Below are 11,769 nucleotides of genomic sequence, written 5' to 3'. Positions count from 1 at the left end.
GTGAAGCGATGTCATAACTTAATGTGGCTTCCTCGGTGTAAACGCTTATAAAAAATGACGTCATTTTTTTTTTAGTTACGTTAAAATTCAGACGTTTTGACATGGTCCTAGCTTGTTATTCATAACAATAATAATGGATTATAAAGAAATTATTACACTCGCGTGTGAATCGTACTAATTTTACGAAACTCGTGTCAAGATACATGTATTAGCCTCGCTCTCGCTCGAGTAATACAATAATCCTGACACTTGTTTCGTAAAAATCAGTACGACACACAAACTCGTATAGTCTAACAATCTCTATTTATGTCTTCCAATCTGATGTCGTCACTTAGATTCTCTCCAAACAGCCCGCTTTGTCTGGTGGCGTTAATCGTTCTGTTATTCTCTCCAAACAGCCCGCTTTGTCTGGTGGCGTTAATCGTTCTGTTAGTATCTATGTCTGGAATCGATATGTGAAAAGTTCATTAATGCGTGTATAGTCATTGTGGATACTTCAGGTTGGCGAAAAAGCACTTCAAACGTCACCGTCACCGAGATAATTACTTTACTGTTGACCACGACCCACGGTTAGAACTAATGTATCAATACGATACACATACATATTAATTGTATGTACATTCACATATTTCATTTTCGTTTTGGTAAACAGAAGGAACAGAATGAAGAAATAAATAAATACAAACAAAAAGAGAAGGAAATTAAAGAAGGAAGAAAATAAACAAAAGAAATAACAAGGAAAGAAAGTAGGATAGAAAGAAAGAATAAATAGAAAGAAAGAAATATAAAAGGATGGATGGACTGGCGGACAGACAGACAGAGGGATAGATAGTTGGTTATATAGACAAACAGACAGACAGACAAACAGATAGACAGATAAATAAATAGACAAAGGAAGGAAATGTTTTATTTAACGACGTATGCAACACATTTTATTTACGGTCATATGGCGTCGGACATATGGTTAAAGTCCACACATATATTGAGAGAGGAAACCCGCTGTCGCCACTTCATGGGCTACTCTTTTCGATTAGCAGCAAGGGATCTTTTATATGCACCATCCCACAGACAGAATAGTTCATACCACGGCCTTTGTCACACCAGTTGTGGAGCACTGGCTGGAACGAGAAATAGCCCAATGGTTCCACTGACGGAGATCGATCCTAGTCCGACCGCGCACCAAGCGAACGCTTTACCACTGGGCTACGTCCCGCCCCCAGATAGACAAAGAGACAGATAGAAAGTGAGATAGAGTGAGGCAGAAAGACGGTTTAAGGAATATTTTATCGCCGAGCCCGCTAAAATAATAACAGTGGGATGTACGGCAACTATGTTGTAGCGAGCTCCACTGTTGAAGTAGTTTTGTTTAACGACACCACTCGATCAAGTTCAAGTTTTGTTTAACAACACCACTAGAGTACATTAATTAATTAATCATCGGCTTTTGGATGTAAAACATATTTTGGTAATTCTGACTTGTAGTTTTCTGAGATAACCCGTTATATTTTCACTCAGCAGCATAGAATCGTTCAGATGCACTTTCCAACACACATGATAACATATACCACATACTGCTACTATTATTACTTATTATATAACATTTAGTGAAATATCTTAAAATATCAGTGAAATAAAAGAGTTATCAGTCACTCAGTGAAGATAACACATTTTAGAGGACCGGCCTCGGTGGCGTCGTGGTTAGGCCATCGGTCTACAGGCTGGTAGGTACTGGGTTCGGATCCCAGTCGAGGCATGGGATTTTTAATGCAGATACCGACTCCAAACCCTGAGTGAGTGTTCAGCAAGACTCAATGGGTAGGTGTAAACCAATTGCACCGACCAGTGATCCATAACTGGTTAACAAAGGCCATGCCTGTGGCAAGCGTAAATAAAAGATCCCTTGCTGCTAATCGGAAAGAGTAGCCCATGTAGTGGCGACAGCGGGTTTCCTCTCAAGATCTGTGTGGTCCTTAACCATATGTCTGACGCCCTATAACCGTAAATAAAATGTGTTGAGTGCGTCGTTAAATAAAACATTTCTTTCTTTCTTTCATTTTAGAATTAAACTTTACACACTATTTCACTCTAAAATGTGTTATCGTCACTGTAGAAAGTGTTATCTTCACTGTAAGAAAGCCGGAAATATTTTGCTGCTGGCATTTTAAAAATAAAGGTAAATTGCCAAAAGTTATATAATAAATAGAAAATTTCATCTTTTTATCAAATATGATTTATATGTCATCTCGTGAAGTTTGCAATCATATCACACTGTACGCGGAAGCGCGACTCGTGACACATGATTGCAAACTTCACTCGATGAGATATAAATCATATTTGACAAAAAAAGAGAAGAAATATCCTCTATTTACTATTTCTACTATTATCACTATCACTACTACTACTACTATTATTACTACTACTACTTACTTCTGCTGCTACTACTTCTTCTTCTTCTTCTTCTTCTTCTTCATGGGCGTACATAGGGGGGGGGGGGGGGGGGTCGATGGGTTCGACCGAACCCCCCCCCCCCCCTGAAATCGCTTTTTTTTATAATTTAAGATATCTGACATTATTATATTTACTCAACATAGAAATATATGCCCAATAGTTCTGCAATCTATTTTGGAACCCCCCTTTTCAAAATCCTCTATTTTGGACCCCCCCCCCCTTTTCAAAATCCTATGTACGCCCATGTTCTTCTACTACTACTACTACTATCACTACCACTACCACTACCACTACCACTACCACTACCACCACCACCACCACCACCACCACCACTACCACAACTACTGTTAATATTACTTTTTTATTTATTTGTTTTTCTTCCTTTATTGCGAACTTTGGCAATATTTTTCTTTAACCTAATCAATATTCTGTTGATGTAGGAGGAGACATACAGCAATTGCACACTAATTTAGCACACAGCGTGACCTGACTAGAATGTACACTGTTATTGAATACTCGAAATGTTAACCACCTAAATTGTCGAGAATAACATTAGTAGAGTCTGAATAGAGAAAAAAATAATAGGTTGTGCTTTTATTGATTATGTTAAATCTGTTTCTCCAAGTAACATGAATTATTTGTGGTATGCAGGAATATGGTGCGAGCTGTACATTCTTCGGATCAATAAACGCTAATGATTAGCTTCTTGTTAAATATAATAATACAGTTTCATCAGTCATTTATCGGATTGCAACAGGGGGAGCTGTTGTCACCACTACTGTTTGTACAGTTTATCAATGATTGTGCGAGTCCTGTGGACATGGGGCGGGACGTAGCCCAGTGGTAAAGCGCTCGCCTGATGCGAGGTCTGTCTGGGTTCGAGCACCGTCGGTGGACTCATTTGGTCTATTTCTTGTTCCAGCCAGTGATCCATGACTGATATATCAAAGGCCGTGGTGCATGCTATTCTGTCTGTGGGATGGTGCAAATGAACGATCCCTTGCTACTACTCTTGTGGGTTTCCTTTCTAAGACTATGTCAGAATTACCAAATGTTTGACATCCAATAGCCTATAATAATAAATCAATGTGCTCTAGTGGTGTCGTTTAACAAAATAAACTGTTTATTCAATGGACATGAATTAGCGACGTCGACTTCCCTAGTCGTATCTCTTTGATTTCCCAAGGCTCGATATTTAGGTACAAGACTCCAGTTATTGTTGAAACTTCAACTGAGATTTATTATCAGCTTTTTGCATCATAAATGCCCACCTATGTTTTCAAAATAAAGAAACATACAAGTGTTTGTAGTCCAATCAACATAGTCACCTGGGAAGGTCAATGTTACTTTTAAACAATCAAATTTGCCGTGGCGTTTGCTAAGCCTAAGCTTTGCATATTGTTATTACACGTGTTCTTCGTATGATTTATATTAAATCGGTTATGTTGAACCATGTGGATGAACATATGTTTTCTAACTGGCAATATCTGTTACCGTGCTACACTATATTCATTAACACTGTTACTATCGTTTTCACTAAATTAGATCTGACGTATTTTGCTAATTTTACATTTATGACCCAGTTAATATCCGGTTTATTTATGCATGCGTGTGTATATGAAAACAAACAAATCCCAAGAGTCTTCAAATATAGTTCGTTATTTATAATGCATGAAGAATCATTATTTCATTATGGAAAATCCTAGTTTTTATTATTTATGTTATATTGGTTTCTTTCTACTGTAAAAGGTGCTCCTGATTGCAAAACAAAATCTTAGAATGTTCGCTTTGTCTTAAACGTTATATAAACTTTTCTATTTATTATCAAATTGGTTTATATGCATATCAACTCGATAGTGAATAAATGTAGGTCTAAGTGTACTTGAATTTCTTACTAAGAATAGTGGGATTTAAAAAAAAAAATTAATTGGACATACATGTATTTGGAAGTAAAATATAAACTACGAAAACCACAATAATAAAGGATATATTAGTTGAATCGATTTTTTTTTCTGACGTCATGTTGTCCTATTTTCTGACAGCAGAACAGAGTAAATCGAATTGTGTGTTTCAGATGTTGTAAAAGCCAACATGTATTGTTTTGATTTTTTTCTCAGCTTAACAGAGCTCGATATGCCTTTCACCGACTTGTCGGACAAGTTGCCACTGTTGCACCATCGATCTAGGATCGACCCCCGTAGAGGGTCCTATTTGGCTATTTCTTGTTTCAGCCAGTGTTCTACAGATGGTGTAACCAGGGCCTTGGTATGTACAATCCTGTCTGTGGAATATAAAGATCACATTATTTCATTATTTATTATCGACGCCATATAACAGTAAATTAGTGAGTTGTTGGCTAAAACTTTTTTCTTTCTTTCTTTTTCTGTTAGTTTTATATGTGAAAAGAACATAATTTTTTTTAAACCATACAGATCCGAAAATAGAATGCAGTATATTGATAAACGGCCATACAGAAAAAAATATCGACCATGTTACCAATGTCCTCATTAGATGACGTGTTTGTGTGTGTGTGTGTGTGTGTGCGCGCGCACGCGCGCGCGTGTGTGTGTGTGTGTGTGTGTTGGGGGGTGGGGGCGATTTTACGAGAGACGATCAACCTACATTGCGTAAGACTGTTGTTTTGAAGGAATGCTACATAAACATGATAAACATTAGGTAAAATACTGCATAATCTTAGTTTTAAATAACATGTTATTTACAAGGAAAAAAGTTAGTTTGATGACGCACTGAAATTGTCGCATCTGCTTCAACTAGCTACCTTACGAGCACAGATGTATTAAGTGGTATAATCAAGATGAGACACAGATGGATGTTAAACATACAACATTCGGTTTTTTTAACATGCTTATATCCAATTAAAGTTCAAGCACGCTGTCCTGGACATACACGTCGGCTACCTTAGCACTCTGTCCAGAACAGTGGGTTATATTAGTGCTTAGTTGTTACTGGCCAGTAAGAGTGACGTCGGTGTAGTGGTCTTTGTGTGGGAGCCGGTACTGGGGTGCGAACGTATGTATTTAACACATTGATTTATTAATCATCGGTTGATGGATGTAAACATTTGATAACTCTGGCATAGTCCCAGAGAGGAAACCTACTGCATTTTCTCATTAGTAGCGAGGATAGACAGGATAGCACATACCACGGCCTTTGATATACCAGTCGTGGCACACTGGCTGGAACGAGAAATTGCCCAATGATCCCACCGACGGAGATCGATCCCAAACTGACCGCACATTAGTCTAGAACTTTACCACTGGGCTACGTGAGCTCTCTCCAGTTAAAAGGCAAATTAATAAATAAAAAATCCCCACCCAACCACCCAGTGGCTTACATCTTTGGACATCTATCATAGTCATGAATAATGCTAGTTAAAATGTGATATCCAATCACGCGCGGTGTCCTGCCTCTAGCAGGTTAAGCTGCAAATAAACAAAAATAGAATACTGAATATACCATCTCTTTAAATACTGTAGTAAGTGATCACGGAATACATCTCTTTCTGGTGATATTGCCGCACGTTGTCTATTGTGTAACACTTACGATATCGGAGATGAGTTTCGTTATATGTTTACATGTATGTTTGTCAAGAATGAAAGAAATCGTTTTCTGTCACTTTAAACCAAATATATATAATTTTTATAAATTATTTAACTCTAAAAAAGCTGGTGTTCTTAGAAAACTTTCTATATTTTGTAGTTTAATTATGAATACTTTCAAATCCTCTGGCTGACATTCTGTGTATTTTTGTGTATTTATGTACATTAATGTACACCCACCGTCTTGTTACAATTATATTGACTGTTGTATGTATATATTTTCATATGCCATAGACTACGGCTTGAGTATAAATAAAGTTTAGTTCAGAACAAGCCATTTGGAGCTGAATGCAAGTGGGGTGATACGGAGCCAGGTTAAAGGACATGTTGACTTCCACCCAGCCCCACTCCCACCCCCACCATCCCTCCCCCACCCCAACACTCCACACAATGACGCGAAAATCACCACACTAAAACACGTGAAAAAATAAAATAACTGTTACGAATTTCGCAGATGCTTTTAAACATATTAAATATAGAAGGACTGTTATTATTTAAGACGCCCTTAGCACATTTGTAACTACGGCTATGTGGCGTCAGACATATGGTTAAAGATCACACAGAGATTGAGAGTGGAAACCCGCTGTCGCCACTTCATGGGCTATTCTTTCCGAGAAGCAGCAAGAGATCTTTTACATGCACCATCCCACAGACAGGATAGTAGATACCACGGCCTGTGTAACACAGCCTTAGAAAATGGAAAACAAAAACAAAAATAAAACACACATGTGAACAGTGTTTTAAAATAGTATGTGTGTAGTGAATGTAGTTTAAAACACCCGGTTACAGAATCCCTTTCCAAATAAAATGATGTCCTCATCATTTATCAGTGGCAATTTCCACCTTCCAAATACAAGTTAAAAAACCAAAAACTACATGCTTACACACAGAAAAAGCACCGCCCCAAAACAAACCAAAAATAACAAAAACAAATAAGCCTCCACCACCATACCCATTCCCCACCCCCCCCCCCCCGTACCCCCTCCGCCCTCCCACCACCACCACTACCACCATCCAGAAACAATAACAAAGAAACAAACAATAAAATCCACAAAAAATACGCACAAAAAACCACACATACACACAAAACCAAGATAAAAAACCCAACATCTCATCGTTGTGTAGATTTATCCCTTGCTAACGCAGGAGATACGTATTCTTATAGCGGCCATTATCAGCCAGTAATGAACAGTGAATCAAAAGGTAATTGTCCTGGATTACAGTGGGCTATTCCTGCTATCAAAGTCAAATAAATTACTCATGGTCATTTGCCAATTCCAAGTATGTGTTTACGATAGCCATAAAGATAGATAGGCACAGACAGGCAGGAAGACAGACAGACATATGAACGGAAACAGTTATATTCATTATAAAGGTTGGGGAGGGGGGTATATTGATGTCCAGAATGGAAGTCAAGAACAATTTTTTTTTCGCGCATTTTTTTTAAAATGTACAAACATATATAATTACAAACTTTCCGAATTTATACGATTTACTGTATTCTGATTGGCTGACGTCACTAAAAAACCAAGCGTTATCCTTCCATAAACCTCATAAAAATACGTCATCACGGAAGACCAAGATCGATTGAAACTATTTTTAGCTGGATGGGCGAGAAGCCCAATGACCCAGTTCGGTGATCATTTTAAAAATAGAACAAGGAAGTGACCTGTTTTCTCGATTAAAAAAATAAGGGAAACTGGATGAGAATTACAATATATTTTTTATTTGTTTTTATTCTGTTAAAAAACCCAAACCAAAACATCCAATAGTATGTATACATGTATTCCTACGCTTATTTACAGAACATGGCTGACGGTAAGAACGAAAGAAATTATTTTTGAGTGTTTTAAGGTACACTTCTTGTACTGTTTGTAATTATAAGAATTGTTTCTAATTTTTTCGGAATTTATCGATGTATAAAAGTCACAAATGTAGTATAAAATCGCTTCGCTACGCTACGCGATTTTATACCATTTGTGACTTTTATACATCGATAAATTCCTAAAAAATGAGAAACAATTCTTATATATCTGTAAAATATGCAAGGCCATTTTCAAAGTTTTTGATCGTTCTGGCCGTTTCTCCTCTTTTAATCCGTACTGCCGACTACCTTCTTTGTACTTACTTACCCGATGTTATATTTCACAAGGATAGTTTTTCGTTATTTCGTACAAAAATTATTTCTATAACTATAACAGTAATGGAAGCCGCCATCTTTGTGACTTAACGTTGAAGCTACTAATGGAAAAATGTAACGGGTTTCCTCTCTAAGACTATGTGTCAAAATTACCAAATGTCTGACATCCAATAGTCGATGATTAATTAATCAATGTGCTCTAGTGGTGTCGTTAACCAAAACAAACTTTTAACATTGAAGTGGCGGCCGTGTATATAGCCTTGGCTAATGAAAGTTGGCTATCTATACATTGTATATACGTTATTAGTCGTAAACATACAGTTCATATGCCTTACAAACATTAAAATATAATACATATATCATTAAAAGGGGAACACAGTTTACACTGTATGGAAAGTGATGAAAATATGCAATATAAAATGTAATAGTAATTATCAATATAACAAAGAGTGTATATAATAAAGAGAATGTATATACTCCACTTACATATTATCATGTCTCTGCGTGGTTGCCCCAAGTAAATATTAACACAGTGTTATTAGCGGTTTTACCGTATTAATGGACAATCTACACGGCGGTCGTATTTTGGGTTGAAATCCCAGTGTACGTCCACCACACCCCATATAAACTTTCTACTATAATATATAATTTTAATAATAGAAGTCCAAAAGTTTTAACATTAAAACATTTTTTTTAAATCTGAAAGAAAACTTTTTAAAAATGATATGGCAATGCATCACTCCTTGTACAACAACAACAACACACACACACACACACACACACACACACACACACCACAACCACACACACCAAAAACCAACCACCACCCCCCCAAAAAAAAAGAAAACACCCCAAAAAACAACAACAACAAACAAACAAACCCCAAAAACAAACAAACAAACAAACAAAAAACAAAGCAAACAAAACCCCCACCAATACAAAACAAAACAAACAGAAATTAAAACAAAAAAACAACAAAATAAGAAAATAACAACGTAAAAACAAACACAAACAATACGAAACAAAAGAACCTAAAAAAGGAGCAAAATAGTGGACTACTTTCGTTTTCTCCAACTGTCCTGGTTGTCCTGGTTGTCAATTCTCCAAATATAAGAAAATGTTAATGTTCTATCATATGATATGTAATAAATCTTTAACAACTGTGTATCAGATATTGACTAAAACACACTGCCTCGATCAATAGAAAAACCTGAAAAAACAATGCAACGAGGGTATTTTGAAAACATGCTTCTAAGTGATGTACTTTTCGTTTTCGTAGACATTAGGTTGAGACGAGAGAGAGCCAAGAGAGTATAAGAAAGGGGAGCTGGAGAGAGAGAGATGAGAGAGAATGAGGGAGTGAAAACTGGTAGAGAGGGAAGAGGAGAGAGAGAGAGAGAGAGGAGAGAGACTGCCGAGAGGAGAGAGCAATAACAAAGACAAAGGAGCAGGGGGGGGGGAGAGATGAGGAGTGGTAATCAAAACATGAGCAGAGAAAGTGGAGGTGAGACAGAGAGAGAAGAGTTTATACTTCAGGAGAGAGGGATGATGAGAGGAGGAAAGTATGTTGTGTACGAGGAGAGAGAGGAGAGAGAGGGGAGATAGAAGGAGGGAATGAGAGAGGAGAGAAGGGGATCGAGGAGAGGCGAAGAGAGGAGAGGAGGGCAAAATGAGAGTCCCTTCAAAAAGTGCAGTGGAAGGCGACCAATAAAACAAAACAATAAACAATGTTTCAACACTTTTTTCATACATGTTTATGTTGTAACTAGACGTGGAAAATTCTGTTGACATTTTTGATGTGTTTTCATCTGTATGTAAAGTCCGCTTATTGTTGAATAGGTAATAGCGGTAAAAGTAAATACGTATGTGAATAGGTTGAAGGGGCGGGATAAAAGACGTATGAAGGTTTTAAAAATTTTTTTAAACCGTCAGGGCGGAGAACAAATTAGAAGGGAGGAGTACCGTGTCTGTTATCACGAAAGGTAATGAGGCTAATGAAATTCCAACATCAGATTAATTATTCCATGCAGAGAGTTTGAGTTTCAGGGAGGGGAGCCTGATACTATTGATGACAAATGGGAGGTATTTAACAGGTAAGTTTCTTTTGTTTCCCGGAGAGCAAAGCGATGTGGAAAGGGGAGAAAAATAGGAAAAGAGGCTGTATAGAAAGAGAGGATTAACATCGAATTAACATAGGGAGATCCAGAGGAGGAGAGAAGGGAGAGAGGAGAGAGGGGGAGGGACGATAGAGAAGGGAGAGAGGAGAGGGGAGAATGAGAGGAGAGAGAGAGGGAGGAGAGAGGGGGGGATAGAGGGAGAGGGAGGAGAGAGGAGGAGAGAAGAGAGGAGAAGGAGAGGGAGAGGAGAGAGAGGAAGGGGAGAGGAGAGGGAGAGATGGGAGAGAGGAGAGAGGAGAGAGAGAGAGAGAGAGAGAGAGAGACGGATTCTATTGTCTGTATTTTATATCATCTAGGAGTTACAAGACATCCGACACCTAATATCCACGGATTAAATATAGTGCTGACAAAGCATACAACAAACATGCAGAACAAATCATATTTAATGATCCTAAAATATCAGCGGGCTTTTAGATGTCAAGTATGCGATGTCAGTAGCAATGGTGGGTTTTTTCTTTTCGTGTTGTTTATATATACGTTTATACACAGAAAACACAAATTTGCACGACAAATAAGTTATTTTATTCACAATCGTATCATTGCATAAGGTGGAGTGAAAAGGGTGTTTTAACATGGCCAAGACCGCTTCCCTGAATTACTACTAAATGTTTCGTCTATAAAAGGAATGTCACTATAGAGGATAGTGACGTGGCCTCTGATATGCCAGTCGTGGAGCAATGGTTGAGACGGAAAATAATCCAATAGATCCACCGATAGGAATAGATCCTACTACCCATCAAACTTTAGGTATGTAACCACATTTTTACTAATCAATAATACCAGAAATTAATAATTACAAACTACTAGTAATTAGTAACTGATTCAAAGATGGTTTGCAAATTGTGGTAATGTATCAAGAAGAAAGATAAATTGAAAGAAAGAAAAAGAAAGAAGAAAGAAAGAAACACAGAAGCATATAAAAAGAAAAAATGAAAGAAAGAATGAAGAAAGAAAGAAAGAAAGAAAAGATAGCCACAGTAACCTGAATAAATATTACCGGGGAGGGGGGGGGGGGGGGGGAGAAACAAAGAAAGGCAAGCACAGAATAAATAAAGAAAAAGGAAAGAAAGAAAGAAAAAGTAGCCGCAGTGACTCGGGTAATCATTATCGGGGACTCGAAACATTTAGCAAGCTAACTAAAATTAGACTTAGCAAAACAATGAAACAATGTGCCAAAGACCTTGTTTTCCCCGTTTAATTTCCATTTTTGTCTTAATCGTTTATTTCCAGCTGACATTTATTTAATATTATACAGTGGCGGATCCAGAAAATCCATTTAGGGGGCCCCAGTGACATGAGGTGGAATGCCAAGGGAACTTTGGGGGAGGTTTGGAGGGGGTCGTAAAAAAATGAAAATTAATATATAGATCCGCCTATGTTATCA

The sequence above is a fragment of the Gigantopelta aegis genome, chromosome 10, assembly GCF_016097555.1.
Source record: "Gigantopelta aegis isolate Gae_Host chromosome 10, Gae_host_genome, whole genome shotgun sequence".
NCBI lineage: Eukaryota > Metazoa > Mollusca > Gastropoda > Neomphalida > Peltospiridae > Gigantopelta > Gigantopelta aegis.
Note: the sequence above shows the minus strand (reverse complement) of the source record.